Source organism: Lithobates pipiens, unplaced genomic scaffold (genome assembly GCF_037356315.1).
Source record: "Lithobates pipiens isolate NorthernLeopardFrog02 unplaced genomic scaffold, aLitPip1_a1.2 Scaffold_19, whole genome shotgun sequence".
In the NCBI taxonomy this organism is placed as follows: Eukaryota; Metazoa; Chordata; class Amphibia; order Anura; family Ranidae; genus Lithobates; species Lithobates pipiens.
Genome location: NW_027507764.1, coordinates 16240587 through 16260014, shown reverse-complemented (window position 1 = coordinate 16260014; position 19428 = coordinate 16240587). Strand labels below are relative to the sequence as shown.

Sequence of the window (19428 nt, the reverse complement as noted above, 5' to 3'; positions counted from 1 at the left end):
AATAAGGGCCAGTGTGTCAACATGTGTTAGCTCACATCATGGGGGATCAATGAATGTGTTTTTTCGGGGGTACAACCCTTTCCTCTCATCTACTTTAGTTGCGAGGAAGGGGTTGCACCCACAAAACGCGTACATTGATATCCCATGATGGCAGATAGCACATGTTGACACACTGGGGGTTATTTACGAAGGGCAAATCCGCTTTGCACTGCAAGTGCACTTGAAAGTGCACTTAGAAGTGCAGTCACTCTAAATCTAAGTGGTAGATCTGAAATGAGGGGAAGTTCTGCTGATTTTATCATCCAATCATGTGCAAGCTAAAAATTCTATTTTTTTTATTTTCCTTGCATGTCCCCCTCGGATCTACAGCGGCTTTACTTCCAAGTGCACTTGCAGTGCAAAGTGGATTTTCCTTTAGTAAATAACCCCCACTGTGTGTGTTTTGTGCCTTTATCAAAATAGATGTAGGGAAAAGACACACATTTTAGACATGCTGATCATGGGATCATGATGGAAATACTGATTTTGTGTCCCAATTTGTGTGCATCTTCAAAATTTGGCTTTTACAGGAGTGAAATGACCCCATCTGATGAAGGCAAAATCAACACAGTTTTTACATGCTAATGTCTCATATGGCCTTCACTTTATCAAAGTTGAACTTTGTAAGTTCCTAAGTTGGGGGTGTGGATGTTATGTTTTTAAACATGCCTGTTTAGCCATAAAAAAGGCTATGGAGGTTATTTACTAAAGGAAAATCCACTTTGCACTGAAAGTGCACTTGGAAGTAAAGTTGCTGTAGATCCGAGGGGGAGAAGCAAGGAAAATAAAAAACAGCATTTTAGCTTGCACATGATTGGATGAAAAAATCAGCAGAGCTTCCACTCATTTCAGATCTACCCCTTTTGTAAATAACCCCCTATATCTACTGTCAAACATACATGTTATACACCAAATATGTTGGTTTGTTTAAAAACCCTTTTATAACACACATGTGAATGTGCTTGGAGTAAAATGTTTTATACTCAACAATGTGTGGCTTCTTCTTAAAATGCTCAATACCATTTTATTTAGTAAGTTGTTGTAGTTACAGGGACAATGGGGAATATTTACTAAAGGCAAATCCACTTTGCACTACAAGTGCACTTTCAGGCCATTTTAGGGACTACAAGCAATTAATTCATGGAGTTTAAAAGGATGATTATTTTTATCATTAATGCATTACATACATTAACAACAAAAACATTGTGTGTATGTGTGTAGCAGACCCATAGCTCAACAGAACATAATAGTTAGCTGAAGAAGAGATTGTCACATCATGTATCAAATAAGTTATGTTTGCACTAGAAGAAAATTACCAAAAATAAGCCATTGGAGAAGCTAGGAGACAGATAAGAAACATAAGCAGTAAATCAAATGAAATACGAGTTTAGTTTTTCACCAAAAATTATTAAAAAAAGATTACCAATTGCCCCCCCTACTCATGAAATATTCTAGATATCTTTGCCGTACTTCACAGGCACTTTGGGGGGGGGGGGGCAAGCCAGGACGGCCAGCTTCAAGAGTCATAGGCCAGATAGTTGGCTGCATTTCTTCTCATAAAATTGTGCAAAATGCAGCAGCAGAGAATAATATGGTTAAGTTTGTATTCTGCCATATTTGATGTTTTGATTTGATGTTAGGAATAGCCGGTAGTTAAAAATCCTCTGGTCCGGGGTGAGGGTCCTCATTGGGAATGGCTGCATCAGATGGTCCCCCAGCGCAAATGCCTCATCTGCCACAAACACAAATGGGAGGCCTGCCACATTGTCTGCTGGAGGTGGCAAGCCCAAGCTGCCAGTCTGGAGACGCCTGTAGAATTCCGTCTGGGCGATGAATAGGGATAAGCTTGATGTTCGGGTCAAACATGAGTTCGACTCAAACATCGGGTGCTTGCCTGTTCGCCGAATATCGAACAATATGGGTCGTTTATGGGAAATTTGCAGAATCTGAATGTGCAGAATGCCCCATAATGCACTGCAAGGTTGCAGTGCATTGCTATATGATGATTGGCCAAAGCATGCACCTGACCTGTATGCTTTGGCCAAACCCACCCAAAGGCAGGGTTCCTTTGGCAAATCATGGCTCAGGGGGACTAAGTCCACGCCCCACACTATATAAGGCTGCCTGCACAGCGGCCTTGTGTAGTGTTTTTGCTGTGAATGGAGACTTAGCTTGATTTAGATTGAGCAGGCAGGTTATTCAGTTAGTGGCAGTGTATTTAATATATATAAATACATACACACACACACACATACACAGTATAGTATATATATATATATATATATATATATATATACTCTGCAGCATCCAGTCAGTGTAACCTAGAGGTCTACATTCTAAAGTACATTCCATACACACTCTGCAGCATCCAGTGTAGCGTATATATCTACAGTGCATTCTGTGGGGTACTGTTTCTACTACTTTTCTGGTGGTGTACACAGCACACAATACAGTGCAACCATAGTGCAGTTGCTCCTACTTTTCTGGTGGTGTACACAGCACACAAAACAGTGCATCCGTAGTGCAGTTGCTACTACTTTTCTGGTGGAGTACACAGCACACAAAACATTGCAACCAAAGTGCAGTTGCTACTACTTTTCTGTTGGTGTACACAGCACACAACACAGTGCAGTGTGGCATTGCCAAAAAAAAATTACATCATGTCCGGAAGGCCACCAAGAGTGGCAGATGCTCACAGGCCACTAAAAGAGGGCAAGCAGGCTCTGTGTCTACAGACAACAGTGCTGGTCATGGACATGGTGCATCCTCTGCAGGTGGCTGTGGGGCACGCTTGTCCTTTTTTCCTGCTGCTGGCCATGTTATTGAGCCAAAACATGCAGAAGAGTTGGTGGAGTGGATAACAAAGCTGTCCTCATCCTCTGTCATCCAGGCTCAGAGTAGTTTGCCTTCCAATGCAGCTGCCAAAGCACTCCACCAGCTCCTTGTCCACAGTCACTCCTTCCGTAGCCCCACAATTATGCATGGAGGAGCCCCTGAACTATTTAACCACAGTGTCGGGTACATGCTGATGGAGGATGTGCAGCGATTAGAAGGCTCTGATGTTGGTTCCCAGGTTGAGGAAGGGAGTAACGTGAGCCTAGAGAGAGGGGGTGCCCAAGAAGGACTAGAAACTAGAAGTCATGTTCCCCCAGCCACAGCATACTGCCAAGTTTGCTCCAGTGACGAGGAGGGAGGGGATGGTGAGGTCACTGACTCTACTTGGGTGCCTGATAGAAGAGAGGAGGAGGCACAACTCCAATGAGGCAGGATGTCCTCTAGGCCGAAGCGTAAGGGCAGCCACCCTACTGCTTCACACCACAGAGCTCTGCAGGTGCAAGACACTGCTATTGACTCCCCGCTGTTATTGAAAAATTCCTTGGTGTGAGCCTTTTTTTGACACGTTTGCAGCAGATCACACCATTGCTGTTTGCAACCTATGTCTGAAGCAGATAAAGCATGGCCAGAACAGCAGCTGCTTGGGCACCACATGCTTGACCAGACATATGATGACCTCTAATGCAGACCATTGGAAACAGCACTTGAAAGACCCACATCAAAGAAAAAGGCGGACATCTCCTTGCTCCTCATATGGGATCTCCAATACCACAATACCTCCAGTCCTCTCAAAAACCTGCACTGAGAGGAATGAAGGTATAGCAATAGGTGTCTCAAGTACTTGCAGCCAATCTGCTATCAGTACACCTCCATCTGATTTTAGCAGGCAAATGTCCCTACCCCAGTTGCTAAACCAGTAAAATAAATTCAGTCCCAGCCATCCACATGCACAGCATCTGAATGCTAGCTCTGCCAAACTGCTAACACTGCAATTGCTGCCTTTTCATCTGGTAGACTCTGTCCCCTTCCATAAATTTGTGGAATGTACTGTACCTCAGTGGCAGTTTCCAAAACGCCATTTCTTTTTATGGAAGGCCATTCTGGCTATCTACCAGCATGTGGAAAGCAATGTTTTGGCCTTGTTGGACAGGGCGGTCAGCAGTAAGGTGCATATTACCGCTGACTCATGGTCCAGCAGGCATGGGCAGGGACGTTGCCTTTTTGAACTGAATAGTATAGTTCAGTATTGTTGAAGCTTGTTCCGCCACCATGTCTCCAAAATGCTAGTGCCAATTCTGCCACAGCTCTCTCCTCCACTCCCTCCTCTTCTTTCTCTATGACCACTTCTTCCAATTTCTACTCTAAACCAGCAGTGCTCCATAAGCACTCAAGGGCCTATGCAAGCACTCAGGCAAAAAAAGGCCATGCAGTGCTTTAGTTGGTCTGCTTAGGGGACAGGGGCCACACTGGGGCAGAGATTCTGTCAATTTTGCAGGAGCAGGTTCAGAGGTGATTGATGCTACGCTAGCTTCTGCCAGGAATGGTTGTAGGCGACAATGGCACCAACCATCTCTCCGCCCTCCGACAGGGACACTTGACCCATATTCCATGTTTGGCACATGTCTTGAATTTGGTGGTGCAGCAGTTCTTGAGTAGGTACCCACCCACTCAATCTCCTAAAGCAGGCCAGAAAAGTCTATGGTCATTTCCGCTGGTCATACAATGCCAGTGCTCAACTGGCTGACATTCAAAGGGAATGCCACTTGCCCACCAACCACCTAATTTGTGACAGGTTGAACCCAACGTTGGCAATGCTGCAGCAGCTGCACTCGCAGCAGTGAACCATCAATGAGTACCTATGTGAGTATGGCACCAGGACAGGGTCAGGGGAGCTTGGATTTTTTTGCCACGCCAGTGGCTACTGATCAAGGATTCATGCACTGTCCTATCACCATTTGAGGAGTAGTGATGGACAAACTTCCGACGGGATGTTTCGCGAATGCAAACTGTTAACGCGGCCAAAAGTTCGTGAACCACAAGGTTCGCAGGGCGAACCCCATTGACTTTAATGGCAGGCGAACCTTAAAAACCTCCAGGTCATATTTTCAGCCACAAAATACTAGCTGTGCACACATTATTAAGTATTAAGTGAATCTGGGATTGACAACGACAAGCACTCTTTTTTTATCTGTGAAATTTTGACAATTCAGGAGCGCATGAAGGCCATGGGGGAGAGGCAAGGTCAGGGCAGGCTATGAAGGGGCTGCAGGAGATGATCATTGCCACAGCCAGGGAAGCACAGTCCTGTGCCAGTGTCCCAGTGTGCAAACCTGTGCTTGAGCCCCTCCCTCTGCCCGGGCCCTTACCCCCACCTATGCAGGGCTCCACTGTGGTGGTCCGGAGGTGCCAGTCAAGTGCTGATACTCAGCCATGGTGCTGGCACTGGGGCATCTGTTGAAGTCCTATGGGACGAAACGCGTAGGGCGTGGTAGTCATGTTCCCTGTATTGCCTTTTTTATTATGTGATCACGTTTTTATTCAATCTTTTTATTTTGTATTTGCTGATTTTATACCAATAAACAGCTACCTTTATATTTTCATCTACACTATGGGAAGCTGTTTTTCTTTTTTGTCTCAAATGTGATCCCCTACATGAGTTTGGCCTTGTTTGTTACCCCGTTTTTTTGGGTTGGAGTTGGTTCTTCTCGTCCATTCCATTGGGACCTTTGAGGAATTGGAATTTCATGGATGATACAGACTACTCCTTCTTTGACCAGAGGACCCACAGCAATTCCGGTGGCGGATAGACCTGCGGGGATTCATCTATCCATATATGCATGCATGACCTTGTGTACATACACAGGTCCGGTGGTTTCGGTAAGAGTACCCATCTTCTTTTTACCTACCTAGATGTCACTGATGTGAGATGTCTCCAAGACCACTTTCTAGTTTTTGCACCGTGTGAAACACCACATTCTGTGTCCTATGTGGATCTCAAGGACTATTGTACTCATTTAATATTTGGACTTTATTAGTCTTTCCTTCTTCTTTTCAAAGTTTTTGTTACACATATTCTCACAGCATTTTTCCTACACATACATTATATTCCAAAAACTATACACACCTCAAATATCGCCACCTATGTGTGTCAACACTGCGCCAGCCCCCACCCTCCCCCAGCTGCCACTTGTATATATATCACTCAATCAATCAGAAGGAAAATATAACCTCACACCTTCACTGTGTCAAATTACTATCACCTTGTGGGGCTAAATATGTAAGGTCGGTCCCCCTGTAAACACTTCCAAAAGTATCTAATGACAGTGTACAGAAGGGACTTTCCAACCTTTGTTCAATTTATCTCAAACAAAATATATATATATATATATATGCGAAAAAGAAAAAAACAAGCATATAAATCAAAAATCAAATGACCTTAAATCACTCAATAAGTGTATGTGCAAAAGTAAATACTATTAAATAGCACATTAAAATGTGTCCATATCCCTTAAAGAACACAGTATATTCAAAAAATATACGAAAAAAATAATATGCAAATGTGTATACCACAACTTCACATGTGTTTTTAGCATAAAAAGAAAAAAGCAATTATTTGTATATAAAAAAACAATTATTTATAAAAAAGCAGAGAAAACAAGTCCTCAAATAGAAGTGTCCCAAAGAAGAGCAGTACGTAGTGATGAATAAAAAATCAGCACACCCTTCTCCTGTGTGCTTTCTTATGAGTGTCCCCAAACGATGAAAATCCTTCACCACACCAACAGGGACCCCCTATAGATGGAGCACTCACCAGATGGATTGCCTAGCACTCTCGCACCAGGCTCAGACAAGCGTTTCAAATTACTTAATTGAGGATCACAGATGTCCGGCACACGATATTCAGAGAGTATTAATTCCTCTTTGCAGATTCCAATAGAAATATTTCCCCAAGTTCCTCAAAAAGAAAAACAGAGGCTTCCCATGGTGTAATACTATAAAACAACTTTAATAGCACACTTAAAAGCCACTGGGTAATGCACTCACATGTAAAAAAAACTTGTAACAAGCACTTAAAAGTCACTGCAATACTTCACATCAGCAAAACTTCACTCTAAGGCATTGGTGGTTACAGTGGATACTGGTTACAGTAGCACTGTCAGTGATATCTCTCACCCCTCCTCCTGCTGTATGGTACCCTACAGCCAGACTCTCAGTGACACTCTCCCTCCAGTCCTGTTCCTCGTGTTAGAGGCACACACACTTCTGCCTTGTTTGCAGAGTAGGTTCAATCAATAGTTGCCAGATAGCCACGCCCCCGACATGTTTCGTCATAGGACTTATACATTATATTGTTTAGGCACTTGGACTACATGCTTTGGTGAATTCATCCATAAATATGACCACAAAAGAGGTAGGTATAGTGTGTATGGGTTTGGCAAATTCAGCAGATAGAGGATTGGTATCGGGGGACTTAGCGGTTGGGGGGGGGCGGAGGGTTCGAGCTGCGTTTGGGCCCCCCAAAAAAAGCCTCTTGCACTCTGCCTGAATTTAAGGACAATAAAATTTGGACACATTTTAGGGGGTGTTAAGCGTAAGCACTACAATGGAGCAGACAAAATACAATGTTAAAGCGGGATTCCACCCTAAAGTGGAACCTCCACTGATCGGATCCCTCCCCCCCTCCGGTGTCACAATTGACACCTTTCAGGGGGGAGGGGGGTGGAGATACCTGTCAAAGACAGGTATTTTCACCCACTTCCAGGCATAGACTCCCGTGGGAGTCTACGCCATTTCCTGCCCTGCCACGCTGTCTGCTGGGACACACACGGGTCCCAGTGACAGCGCGGAGATTTCCTATTGCGCGGCGCGGCTCGCGCATGCGCAGTAGGGAACCGGGAAGTGAAGCCGATTCACTTCACTTCCTGATTCCCTCACCTAGAATGGTGGCGACAGCAGCCGAGAGCCGAGCGATCGATCGGCCTCGGCTGCCGGCATCGCTGGAACCCGGGACAGGTGAGTGTCCATTTATTAAAAGTCAGCAGCTGTAGTATTTATAGCTGCTGGCTTTTAATATATTTTTTTTGGTGGAATCCCTCTTTAAGTGACTAGGCTAGTTGTTTATGGGCCCAGGATAGCATGCTGGGGAGATTAGTGAAGGCACATATGCATGAAGGACAGAAAAGGAGCATTAAAAGCTTACAGCATGCATGAGGACAAAGGGGACATTCACAGCATATTACAATCATGGTACAGGCAGTCCCTGGGTTACGAACACAATAGGGACTATAGATTTGTTTGTAAGTCGACGTTGTTCGTAAGTCACAACACTGCATTTGTAAGTGTAACTTCCAGTTGGAACACTGCGTTCGTAAGTGTAACTGCTGCCTGTGCATGGATGTGGGATGTTCCGGGCACTTGTTATGTTATCTAGGGCGTATTATGGCAGTGTGGGATGTGTTCAGAAGTGCCCTGGGTTATGAACACAATATGGACTATAGGTTTGTTCATAAGTCGAAGTTGTTTGTAAGTCACAACACTGCATTTGTAAGTGTAACTTCCAGTTGGAAAACTGCGTTCGTAAGTGTAACTGCTGCCTGTGCATGGATGTGGGATGTTCCGGGCACTTGTTATGTTATCTAGGGCGTAGTATGGCAGTGTGGGATGTTTTCAGAAGTGCCCTGGGTTATGAACACAATATGGACTATAGGTTTCTTCATAAGTCGAAGTTGTTCGTAAGTCACAACACTGCATTTGTAAGTGTAACTTCCAGTTGGAACACTGCGTTCTTAAGTGTAACTGCCGCCTATGCATGGATGTGTGATGTTCCAGGCACTTGTTATGTTATCTGGGGCATAGCAAGGCAGTGTAGGATGTGTTCGGAAGTGCTCGAAAGGTATCCAGGACCCACGTGGAGCACAAGTGGCCGGCATTTGAGGCCGTACGTAAGTAGCAGACGTTCATAACTCGGGTGTTCGTGACTTGGGGACTGCCTGTAATTAGGGAATGATGAAATAAATCCAATACATTAGCAAACATTAAATACATAGAATGTGATGCTAAATGATAAAACTTACCTTAATATAGTCCTTCCGCAGGACCTGAATAATGGCAGAACAGGTCTTTGGAATAATGATTCCCAGAGGCTGGGGGGAAATCCCAGTCATAAACGTAATATCCTGGGGACTTCTCCCCGTCGCCAAGTACCACAAGGTGGCAACGAGATTGTGCTCGGGAGTGATGGCTTGCCGCATGCAGGTGTCTTGCTTGGTAATATAAGGGGTAAGCAAAGCCAACAGACAGTGAAAAACAGGGTCCGTCATCCGGAGATAAATCCTGAAATCATCAGGGATTTCCTGGAGCTCCCACAACAAAGGCATGTGAGAGAATTGGTCATGATTAAGTAACCAATTCTTGGTCCATGAACTCCTCCTCCCCCTGTTCATGGACTGGACTTGGGTCAAAGCAAGAACTCCAACACCAAGCCCAACAATGGCACAAGGTCTCCGTCGAGAACGCTACCACAACATGGCTAGAAAATCAGAAAGGACCTGAGAAGAACGAGCTGAAAATCTGAAATGGGCAGACAGGAACATACTGAAAAACAGAACCGAACTATAAATAGAACACACTGAAAGACAGGAACGAACTGACAACATGCACTGAAGAACAGATACGAACCCAAAAGCACAAACTGACAAGCAAGAGACCGACAGTGCCACCAATGGGAGAACATTTTCCTGACAACAACACAACATCCTGACAGGAGGATAGCAGGGTCAACCAAGGATCGACTTGGGAGCGTAATCACTGACCACAAGCTGTAGCATCGTAATTAGCCAGTGTGCAGGTCCTGACGACCAACACTAATTATCGATAAACGACAACATTTGTATATACTTTATGGCACTGAGAGCACTGCGATGTGGAAAGAAATACTGCTAGGTTAAAGGAGAATCCGCCTATAGAAATATAACATCTATCATGTGACACATCACCCATCCAGTGGTTTCTCTCTATATAGGCCTACCACAGTATACGGACCATTTTTCGTTTTCCAAGGCTCTGATGAAGAGGAAACCCCTCGCAACACATCAATTTTTACAATTTTATGAAATGAGAATATTGTAATTTATTTATTCATGAACACGTAGTATTTTTTTTTTTGTATATACCAATTTCTTTAGAATAAACTTCTTTATTTTTATTCATGCGTTAGGTCACGCGCCTTTTTTCTTCTTTCATACACAGCATGATGTCATAAGCCTAGGCCAATGACCAGACAAGAAGCAGGAAGTGGGCTGTATAAGGGATTTACTGGCAGAAAAAAAAAATGTTTTACTATCCAAAGAAACAACAACAAGGGCAGAAGATTTAATAGATGGAAAGTTATAAAAATGACTGAAGTCACTTATTCTTTCCTGGTGACGCCCCTCCTAATCTGCTACAGAAGTGAGGCTTGACATCCCTGCAGTATTCCCAAATTTTAGAAATGACTATTATATACTGTGCCAGTGGCGGTGCATCTATAAGGGCACACGGGCACTGCCCCCTCTCTCCTGCCACCCCGTTCTATCACCAATAGATAGATTTATGCATTGCATGAATCTATCTATCTATGACCGCCACTGCCACCCCCTATTCAGGCGCCTGGCTCATTTTTGGGGCCCAGGGCACCTGAATTACAGCGGCGTGGAGGTTGTTTTTGAAGCACCTGATTAGAGCCATAGGCTGTGATAGGCCTCAAAAAAGGTAAACAGGGAACGCTATGCTTGGCGCTCGCAGTTCCCCCAGCTGTGTTAGAAAAGCGAATGAACATTCGCTTTTCTAACACTGAACCGCCTCTCTGCCAATCAGGTGCTCGGGTTTGTTACCCATCACCTGACTGGCTGAAACGACAGGCGCTGTGATTGGACGCCTATCAGATGTCCAATCATAGGAGAGGATGGGAGGAGAGGACGGCAGAAGAAGACATTGAGGACGTCACCTGCCGCCATGACCCACTGCCCCACTGTGACAGGGTAAGTGCCGGGCAGACGGCGGGTGGGGGAGGCACAGTGGCAGCATTTGATGGGCACAGTGGGAGCATTTGATGGCACAGTGGCAGCATTTGATGGCACAGTGGCAGTGTTTGATGGGCACAGTGGCTGCATTTAATGGGCACAGTGGCGGCGTTTGATGGGCACAGTGGCTGCGTTTGATGGCACAGTGGCAGTGTTTAATGGGCACAGTGGCTGCATTTGATGGGCACAGTGGCGGCGTTTGATGGGCACAGTGGCTGCGTTTGATGGCACAGTGGCTGCGTTTTATGGTATAGTGGCTGCGTTTGATGTCACAGTGGCTGCGTTTGATGGTACAGTGGCTGCGTTTGATGGGCACAGTGGCTGAGTTTGATGGCACAGTGGCTGCGTTTGATGGGCACAGTGGCTGCGTTTGATGGCACAGTGGCTGCGTTTGATGGGCACAGTGGCTGCGTTTGATGGCACAGTGGCAGTGTTTGATGGGCACAGTGGCTGCATTTGATGAGCACAGTGGCGGCGTTTGATGGGCACAGTGGCTGCGTTTGATGGCACAGTGGCAGCATTTGAAGGGCACAGTGGCTGCATTTGATGGCACAGTGGCTGCGTTTGACAGGCACAGTGGCTGCGTTTGACAGGCGTTTGATGGGCACAGTGGCTGAGTTTGATGGCCCAGTGGCTGCGTTTGATGGGCACAGTGGCTGCGTTTGATGGCACAGTGGCTGCGTTTAAAGGTACAGTGGCTGCATTTGATGGGCACAGTGGCGGCGTTTGATGGGCACAGTGGCTGCGTTTGATGGCACAGTGGCAGCATTTGAAGGGCACAGTGGCTGCATTTGATGGCACAGTGGCTGCGTTTGAAAGGCACAGTGGCTGCATTTGATGGTATAGTGGCTGCGTTTGATGTCACAGTGGCTGCGTTTGATGGGCACAGTGGCTGAGTTTGATGGGCACAGTGGCTGCGTTTGACGGGTACAGTGGCTGCGTTTGATGGCACAGTCGCTGCGTTTGATGGTACGGTGCCTGTGTTTGATGGAAAACAAACGTAGCCACCCTCTAATGGGAAATGGGACCATAGCAGCAAAAAATGGAATTTGAGGATTTGGAGGAGAGTAATAGAAGGGACTTTTTTGAGTTAAGAATACATATTTGGCTATATTTTTTTTTTAAATCAGAGTTTAGTGTCACTTTAACTTTCTTGATATAAGGAGCCCCTGACATCATGTACTCCATATTCAGTAAATAAAATGCTACAGAAAATGCTCAGAGACTCTGGACATGTAACAGGAGATAGTCAGAGACTGAACACATACTATAATGCCCCGTACACACGAGAGGACTTATGTCCGACAGACTTCCAAAGGAGTTCCGCCGGAGTTCTGACAGACTTTTCGGCCGAACGGACTTGGCCACACACGATCACACTAAACTCCGACAGATTCGAACGTGATGACGTACGACCCGACTCGAATAAGGAAGTTCATAGCCAGTAGCCAATAGCTGCCCTAGCGTCGGTTTTAGTCCGTCGGAGTAGCATACACACGAGCGGAGTTTTCGAAGGGGACCGGGTCCGGCGGAGTTCCTTCGGGAAAATTTGAAGCATGCTTCATTTCTAAAGTCCGTCAGACTTTGGCGAATCAAAAGTCCGTTGCAGCCCACACACGATCGGATAGTCTGACGGACTCGGTCCTTCGGACTTTGGATGTTGAAAAGTCCGCTCGTGTGTACGGGGCATAAGAGTTATTTTAAACTGGAGAAATGCTTCAGAAGACAGTCATAGACTAGAGACCCATTACATGAGACTATTAGAGATCACTGCTATTACTGTCCATTTACTAATCAGTGATTCCACATTTGTGCTTAAAGTGGAAAAAAGTCCCCCCCCTCCTATCTATCTTGCCTAACCTGTATAAAGAATATGTGTTTTTGTATACAGGTTATGCAGGAAAGGTAGGATGGGGGGGTTATGCAGACATTTTTTAAGAAAAGTTAGAATTTCCTTCCATTTTAATGACACCCTTAACAATAATCCCATCTAATATTTATTTTAACAAGACCAATTACAATAGACCTGAAAATAAAAAAAATACATAAAAAAAAAAAACAAGAAAAAAAAACACAGAAAAAAATAAGATAGTGTGAAAGAAACTTTATTGTCTTTAGTAAGCACCTAGGTAAGGAAACAAATATATAAAAAACATTTCCCCAATGAGGACACAGACAGCAGTGGTTCCAACCCTTCTACACTTCATCCAAAACTAGATGACTTTAGCTAATTTTTAAGTGGTCTATTCATAAATGATTTCCCACAAGAATCACGCAAACTTTATCCAAGATTCACATAATTGGATGTCCTCCTCTAGCTAGATAGGAGAACAGACATATCATCATGATGGATGTGAAATTTGATGATGAACTTTAGGATTTCTTTTGTCGTGGTCCTCTGAATTTTACCAGCAGACACGCTTCTCCTCAACTACGAGGTCACCGTAGACCTCCACATCGCACAGGGTCAGGTATTCACTGCGCCCCGGGATCACCACGCTGACGTATTGACCCTCCATTCCATTACAGCAGAAAATTGTGGTAGGATCAGAAACTTGGGTGACCGTACCACACCTGTGGAGAACAAACGAGGATCAACAGAATGATACAGAAAATACACTTGTTTAATTGTAGGAGGTTTACTAAAGGTGCCCAAAGTGTTCATTAACCACTTAAGCCCCGGACCATGTTGCTGGCCAAAGACCAGAGCACTTTTTGTGATTCGGCACTTAGTCATTTTAACTGACAATTGCTCATTCATACGACGTGGCTCCCAAACAAAATTGACGTCCTTTTTTTCCCACAAATAGAGCTTTATTTTGGTGGTATTTGATCACCTCTGCATTTTTTATTTTTTTGCGCTATAAACAAAAAAAGAGCGAGAATTTTGAATAAAACGAATTATTTTTTACATTTTGCTATAATAATAATATTTTTTTCCCTCAGTTTAGACCGATATGTATTCTTCTACATATTTTTGGGAAAAAAAATCACTGGCAGTGAAGGGGTTAACCACTAGGTGGCAGTGTAGGGGTTAAGTGTGTTCTGGGGCGTGTTTCTAACTGTGGGGGGTGTGTGGCTATGTGTGACACGACACTGATCTCTGCTCCGATAACAGGGAGCTATGATCAGTGTGTCAGGGCTGGCTTAGCCTTTCCTTCTCTGGGCTGGCCGCTCAGCTGTCGGATAATTGCCAGCTCTCAACTCTCTCCACAGTTACCTAGCTGTTCCTGATGATGCTCGTCTGACCTGCCTACTTAAAGCTGTCCAGCTCCCTTCACCTCTGCCTTCGCCTTGGTCACATCACAAGAAACCATCTCCTGCGTACCTGGTTAAAGACGGGCTTGCTGACATCCTTTCTGGCTCCTTATCCTGCTTGCTGTTCCTTCGCTTGGATCTCTGACTCTGGCCTGGCTGACTACCCGATCTGGTTATTGAACTCTGGCCTGGCTGACTACTCGATCCGGTTACTGGACTCTGGCTATGCTTTGACTATGCTTACTCTATTTACCTTATTATTTCTATTTAATAAACAAGTGTGATTTAATTGTACTTCTCTCTCGGTCTGATTCATGGTTTCTGACACAGTGACACTGTCGCTAGGCAGAATGGGGAGATGATTGTTTACATTAGCATCTCCCCGTTCTTCCTCCCTGTGAGACGATTGCGGGTATCCCCGCGGCGATCATGTCTGCGGGACCCGCGATCCGACTCACGGAGGTTACAGCCGGCTCGCGCGTGTGCCACCGGCAGTGCGCACGCGATGGCACAGCTGCAAATTTAAAGGGACGCACAGGTATGCCCATTTGCCTGTCCATGCCATTCTGCTGACGTACATCACATGCGCCAGACGGGAAGTGGCTAACCACTTGCTTACGGGGCACCTAAACCCCCCTCCTGCCCAGACACATTTTCAGCTTTGAGTGCTGTCACTCTTTAAATGACAATTGCACGGTCATACAACACTGTACCCAAATTACATTTTTATCATGTTTTTCCCACAAATAGAGCTTTCTTTTAGTGGTATTTGATCACCTCTGTGTTTTTTATTATTTGTTAAAAAAATTATAAATATTTGTGGCAATACACATGGATCTCACATTGGGTCACCACCTGTGAAAGGCTTTGGGGTTATAATGCCTAAATCAGTAAGTTTAATATCAATGTTCCTATATAGATATTGGCTTGTGTCGGGGGTAATTCCCCTCACAGTCATCAGGGGGGAGGCTCCCCCCGGTTTGTTTGAGCTATCCTGGGGCTAAGACGTTTGGGTAAGATTCTGAAAATGTTGATATGTATTGTAAACATGTCTTCTCCAATTTTTGTTGTTGTTACTGAAGGTCACTTCATACAGTTTTTATTGATTTAATTGTGGTTTATGTATATATCCTTAGATGTATATATTTCCTGAAGAAGCTGAGAAGCGAAACTAGTCGAAATACCTCACCTTCCCCATGAGCTATTGATTTGTTGTATTGTGAATTATTTTTATATTCAAATAAATTGAGACAAAATCTTTTTACACAATTTCTTTTCTCAATGTGTTCATATGTTTAATGCGCTGATGTGTTTAATGTGCTGATTTAATGTTCTAATGTTTTAACAGTCCCCTGCTCGCATTCTTTCTTGATATTTCTGGTTGGAGACCAGAATTTTCAAATACCTATTCCATGTGCACAGCGAATGTCATCATTCAACATCACTGTTGCGGCTTGGAGATTTATTTTGGGAGGGAATCTCTTTATTTGTTTCTAGGATATACACTCACCGCCCACTTTATTAGGTACACCTGTTCAATTGCTTGGTAACACAAATTGCTAATCAGCCAATCACACGGCAGCAAACTGAGCATCAGAATGGCAAGGAAAGGGGGTTTAAGTGACTTTGAGTTGTTGGTGCCAGGCGTGCTGGTCTGAGTATTTTAAAAACTGCTGATCTACTGGGATTATCACGCTCAACCATCTCTCGGGTTTACAGAGAATGGTACGAAAAAGAGAAAATATCCAGTGAGCGGCATTTGTGTGGAGGAAAATGCCTTGTTTATGTCCGAGGAGAATGGGCAGACTGGTTCTAGATGATTGAAACGAAACAGTAACTCAAATAACCACTTGTTACAACCAAGGTCAACAGAATACCATCTCAAAACATCAAACCTTGAAGCAGATGGTCTACAGCTAAGAACAGGAAACTGAGGCTACAATTCACACAGGATCATCAAACTTGGACAATATAAGATTGGAAAATGTTGCCTGGTCTGGTTTTCAGCTGCCACATTCAGGTGGTGGGGTCAGAATTTGGCACACGGATCCATCCTGCCTTGTATCACCAGTTCAGGCTGGTGGTGGTGGTGTAATGGTTTGGGGGATATTTTCTTGGCACACTTTGGGCCCCTTAGTACCGATTGAGCATTGTTTAAATGCCAAGGCCTACCTGAGTATTGTTGCTGACCATGTCCTTCCCTTTATGACTACAGTGTCCCCATCTTCTGATGGCTCCTTCCAGCAGGATAATGCACCATGTCACAAAGCTCCAATCATCTCACCACCGGACAATGAGGTCACTGTACTCCAATTGCCTCCACAGTCACCACATCTCAATCCTGAATCTATGCCAACAAGAATTAAGGCAGTTCTGAAGGAAAAAGGGGGTCCAACCCGGTACTAGCATGGTGTACCTAATAAAGTGGCTGGTGAGTGTATATATAGTGCTAGGCCCTACCACAGTGTAAGCCCCCGTACACACGGTCGGACATTCTGCCAACCAAATCCGTCGGATTTTGTCCGTCCGATTGTATCCGAAACTGTTGCATACACACGGTCAGACAAAGTTGTCGAAAAATCCAATCTTTCAGAACGTGATGACGTAATTTTGTTACGATGGGACTACGTTCAGGCTAGTAGCCAATAGCTTTAATGTAGGAATTTGATCTGAGCATGTGTGGCACTTTGTCCGATCGGAATTCTCTACACATGATCGGAGTATGTCCTATCAGACCAGTTTGTCGGAAAATATTTCCAACAAGTTGGAAAATTTGGTCCGACGGATATTCCGACGGAAACAGTCCGATGCATAACACACACAATCGGATTATCCGACAACACGGTCCGATAGGACACATTCCGACGGATTCTCCGACCGTGTGTACAAGGGCTTAGAAGTAAATGGCACACAGGGTTCTCTTTGATGCAAATTGTGGGGGCTCCAGAATATCTGTTCTGAGCAGAGAAAATTGTCTTTCCAGTCTTCTTCGGTTTTTATAACTCTTATGCCACGTACACACGATCGCACATTCCGACAACAAATTCCATTGGATTTTTTCCGACGGATGTTGGCTCAAACTTGTCTTGCAAACACACGCTCACACAGAGTCGGTCGGAAATTCCAAACGTCAAGAACGCGGTGACGTACAACACGTACGGAGAGCCGAGAAAAATTAAGTTCAATGGCCAGTGCTGCTCTTCTGCTTGATTCCGAGCATGCGTGGCACTTTGTGTGACGGAATTGTCTACACACGATCGGAATTTACGCAAACGGATTTTGTTGTCAGAAAATTTTAGATCCAGCTCTCGAATTTTGTGTGTTGGAAATTTCAATGGAAACTGTCCGATGGAGCCTACACGCGGCCGGAATTTCCGACTACAAGCTCCGATCGCACATTTTCCATCGGAAAGTCCGATTGTGTGTACGGGGCATTAGATTGGGTTCTGGAGTTCAGAGACTTCAAAGAGCTGAGGAAAGGAAAAAGCCTCTAACCCTGGGTTGAGGTATTAATGAAGGCCAGCAGACTGTGTCTGGGCCTGACATTGATTTAGGGTTCCACCCGGGAGACAAAATGGTCCCTGTCCAGCATCAAGGGAGTTGGATAGAGAAGCAGGGAGCTGCAAGAGAAAGAGCCGAGAGGTGCAGGGCTGCACATAAGCACAGTGGTGCTAAAAGGTGATGTGAGGGACCAGACTTAAAACCTATGCTTGAGGCCTGAGAAGTAGTTCTGTAATGGGAAGCCAGGAGGCTTGATATACATTTTATTTGTGTTTAATATGATGGTGGAAACCCCTGTGAGGCCAACCCTTTTCTAAGCCCTTGTATACACGGACGGAGAATCCGTCGGAATGTGTCCTATCGGACAGTTTTGTCGGAAAATCCGACTGTGTGTGGTCTCCATTGGACTGTTTCCGTCGGAATATCCATCGGACCAAATTTTCCAACTTGCTGGAAATATTTTCTGACAAACCGGTCTGATTGGACATACTCAGATCATGTGTAGAGAATTTCGATCGGACAAAGTGCCACGCATGCTCAGATCAAATTCCTACACCAAAGCTATTGGCTACTAGCCTGAACGTAGTCCCGTCGTAACGAAATAACGTCATCACGTTCTGAACGATTGGAATTTTCGACAACTTCGTCCGACCGTGTGTGTGCAACAGTTTCGGACAAGATCCGTCGGACAAAATCCGACGGACGGAATCCGTCGGACAAAATCCGACGGACGGAATCCGTCGGATTTGGTTGTCGGAATCACCGACCGTGTGTACAAGGGCTTAGAATGTTTACTTTCTCTTTAAATATATTCATAGGTCAAATTCAGTCATGCAGTAATGTCTCTAATTTTGGGTTCAGGGTGCTGCATAGGACCTTTGTCATTGGGCTTTTATTTGCATCAGATGTGTTTTTTATTATAATACAAGTATATGAGAAGGCAAAACTCTCTTGAGTTCAATGCAGGCCAGAAAAAGGTCACCTGTCAGTGAATTCTGAATGATCTCTGAAGCCTCTCAAACTGATGCCATCGACACAAGCCCAAAGCCTATTGACACAGGTATCCGTACAGTGTCCGTACAGTGTCCTGTCCCCGTGGTACTCACACCGGGTTGTTATTGTCTGGAGAATTTCCAATTCGGACCTCAGCGCCCATCATCCGGTCCATTGAGCCGTCTGTTCGTCCAGTGACTACAACGACATTCACTTTGTATTTCTGGTTCAGGTCTACCTTCCACCAGGGCGATGGGTCCTTATATGTGTGGGCACAGGAGCCATGAAACCAGTTGGTATCTGTCACTAGTGATGGACGAACTTCCGACGGGACGTTTCGCGAACGCGAAACGCGAACGGACACAAACGTTCGCGAAAACGACCGTTCGCCGCGGGCTCCATTGACTTCAATGGGAGGCGAATTTCGCAAACCTTTAGGTCGAATTTGCGGCCACGGGGTAATTATTAGGGGGTAGCACGTAGTCCCACCACCTGGACAATAGCATAATACATGTATGAGGTGAATTTGGGATCGATAACTACAAGCATTTTTTTTTTATTTGGGAAATTGTTCTGACAATTCAGGACTATGGAGCTAATGAAGGCAATGGAGGAGAGGGAAGGTCAGGGACCAGGGTAGGCAAACAAGAGGGTGCAGGAGATACAGAGCACTGACAGCAGCACCGTAATACAGAGCACTGACATCAGCACCGTGACATACAGCGCTGACAGCAGCTCCGTG

The 19428-nt window shown here is 45.0% G+C and overlaps 1 long non-coding RNA gene across 1 annotated transcript; it reads right to left on the bottom strand.

Annotated features, from left to right (window-relative positions):
- Positions 1-13023: 13023 nt before the first annotated feature.
- LOC143997943 (uncharacterized) lies at positions 13024-18963 on the bottom strand. Its single transcript, XR_013277760.1, has 2 exons — positions 18800-18963; positions 13024-13508 (listed from the first exon to the last, which is right to left on the bottom strand). It is a non-coding gene; the product is annotated as an uncharacterized LOC143997943 (long non-coding RNA).
- Positions 18964-19428: the final 465 nt, after the last annotated feature.